This window comes from Octopus sinensis, linkage group LG6, assembly GCF_006345805.1.
Source record: "Octopus sinensis linkage group LG6, ASM634580v1, whole genome shotgun sequence".
Lineage (NCBI taxonomy): Eukaryota > Metazoa > Mollusca > Cephalopoda > Octopoda > Octopodidae > Octopus > Octopus sinensis.
In genome coordinates this window covers 68,485,588-68,488,830 of record NC_043002.1, presented here as the reverse complement: position 1 = coordinate 68,488,830, position 3,243 = coordinate 68,485,588, and positions in this window count along the sequence as shown.

Genomic DNA, 3,243 nt, shown 5'->3' with positions numbered 1-3,243 from the left:
AGTGAGGTACAACTGTGTGATTTAAGTAGTAAACTTTGTTACAACTATTAGGTTTTGCTTTTCAACAAAGAATATAATTCTCTTTGCTCACAACGGTTACTTACTTGTCTTGCATTATAGTTGAGCTCTTAGTAACAGGGTTGGCATTCAGCTATCTAAAAGTAGTGGGTTGTGAAACAAATTTTGCTTTTTGTTATATATTACAGGGATGAACATGGCAAAACTGATTCTACAGGTTTTAGTGTACTTAGCTGTTAGGAACACACACACACACACACTGCATCTTCTAGGAGTGTTATTTATGTTGTGATAGGTTGATGTCCTATCCCTGTTGAAGATTCCTCCCTCATTTGCTTAATAGTATGAAACCATATCTATGCACAAGACCTTATTATTCATACATATGATCAAGAAGGAGATTTAAGAAATATCTGTAATGGCCTTCATAAAATATATTATAAGAGATTTAAGAGCATCATTTGTCAATACAATTTCTTCCTTTCTGAGTGTATTTGCGATAGCATTCTACATGCCTTTCTGTGTCAAAAGTAACATTTGTAGATGCTGAGAAGCATCATGCATAGGCTGAGCCCTGGATAATTTATATATTATTAACTATTTCATTATTGGTCACTTGTTGGTGTTTTCCAGAACCTTAACAGAGACTCATTCGATATCAATGACAGTGGATGTGGATAGGCATCCTGTGCCTTTTTTTAATATGACATATGTATGTGTTTTTGAGCTTTCTGTTTGTTTTTTTTTTATAATCTATTCATAGACACTGTTTTCATGCTATGCTGAAAGTATTTGGCTAATTTTAGAGGTTGATACACCTCCAATTCACACAAAGCATATCACTGTTCATTGCTCTTCTTTGATGCTTATGGAAAGCAAAACAGCTCTATGTTAAAGATACAACATCACTACAAGAATTAAATGCTGTAGGACAAAACTCTACCATATGTGACCTCAATTTAAAATCCTGTGATATCTGCTCATACATAACATAAAAAAAATATCATGCTTGTTTGTATATTGCAGATACTTTATTGACTGGCATTTGTATAGGGTATGTATAAGTGTGTTGATGATTATTAAAAAAATCTTGAAAATCTGGAGCTTTGTGCCCTGGGTACATGTAGCATGTGTTTATAATCTTTAATTATAAAAAAGAAATGTAACTTTTTTTGTATCATCACTATCAGCCTATTTTTTGAGCTGCTGATTTTGTAACAAATAAGTCAGTGGGAAGCAGACAGGCATTAGATATTGTTCTGTTTTGGTTATTTTTTTTCAAATACCAAAAACTATAAGATCATCTGCAAATATTTTTAATCCCTGATATATACAGGTGTTTTCCTTACAAACATTTAAATTAAAATTCTTATCTAAAAAAAAACAAAACAATACATTGAAAAACTTTAAAAAAAAAAGAGAGAGATACTTGTTGAAGTTTTCATATTTGCTTTATATCCTCCACTATATTTTCACTTTGCAAGGCAGTTAGTTTGTATGATCCTGTTGAATTTAAAATATTTTGTCAAACTAAGAAATGAAAGTTGCCCATTTCCATCAGATTGTTCAAATTCTAATTCTTTTTTTTTTTTTTCTTTTATTACAATTGTTTCTGACTAGGTTCAAAGTTAACAAATATAGAACTTCAAACCTTCTTCTTCATTTACACTTTATATTACTTTAACTGATGCTATTTTCAACAATTGCTTTAATGATGTACAATATAAAGCAGTACAGTGAAACCAAAGATGCATTTTTACTAAAGTTATTTAAAAATTTTTCTAAATATTGGTAAGCTTAGATCTTTCTTTGTTTTATGACTAAATGACATATATACTATCTTTTTTTTTCTTACATCTATAAATCAATATATTGAGATGCAAATGAATTTGAACATGCCATATCCTGTTGTATATTTGCAGCTCCTCAAGTCTTTGAACTTCTATTAGTGTAATCTTAGTCAAGATAGCTTATCAGAACACATACCTTTTCAGGTTATTCCCATGGTGCACCTGAGCACTATACACAATAAGCTTATCATTGTAGTAGAATTTCTAAGATGAGCATAGCAAATTAAAGAATTGTGGAATATTCTGAGCTGCCTCCGTTTACTCCAAGAGTAAGCGTTACCATTTTGTACAATTAGGTAGGTGAACTAGGTTAGCCAGAGCAAATCACTTGAGATAGCATATGAACCACATGCAAATGAGAGAAAAAATTTAAATTTAGATTAATTGAGAAATTAAAATGTTCAAAGTAACTAACTAATACTGAAAGTAATTTAATAAATATGTATGATGTTGTTATTTAGTATATTATGTTGTAACTAGATTTAGCCTATAGGAGTTTGCATTTTTATTAAAAGGTTTGTTTATTTTTTGTAATTAAAAAAATATTCCAGTCATGTTGACATGTTATACATGTATGCTAATACATTATCCTATTAACAAAAACATTTACTATATTTCATTTCTGTTACCCATTATAACATTATGACATCACCTAAAACATTCGGTTACTTTAAACTGCTTAAAAAATAATCTGCTTTGCATCTTCATGAATCTAATGAATTAAGGTGTTTGTAAAAATGGTAAATAATGCAGACATTTGCTTTGCCTTTTCTTTTCTTTTTTTTAAAATTTTCCGAACATGGTTTAATCTGTTATTTTTTGTTCTTATTGTTCTTGCCAATTTTCTATTATGTTTTTATAACTACACTTTCTGGTTCAAACGGTTCATTAACCCAACTGGATCTTCTGTTGTAAATCCTTATGATTTGGCTCTCCCCCACTCCCCCATACTACTCTTTTAATGAAAATAGCAAATGAATGGCTATGATTTGAAATGTATTTAAAAGTTTCCTCCAAAGAGGTAGAGACGGGCCTCTGTGACTCGACAACAAAAGAATACTAAACCTATATGCTGTCATCATCTCAGAAACTCTATTCTACTGTAATCATGTTCTGTATAGACTTTATCATACAAATTTACACTGTTTATGCTTCAAAACTTTGTTCGGTGTTTACTTCCTATTTCTATTCCTTGGAACTTTTTTTTTTTTTTCATATACACAAAATTGATGATTGAACTATAAAAATATTGAATTACCAATTTTCATGTGAATATTTGGCAGTTATGTCCTACTTGCATTCATACATATCAATATTTATACAGGAATCTATATCTGTGTATATAAACATATGTATTGTATACATATGTTCATAT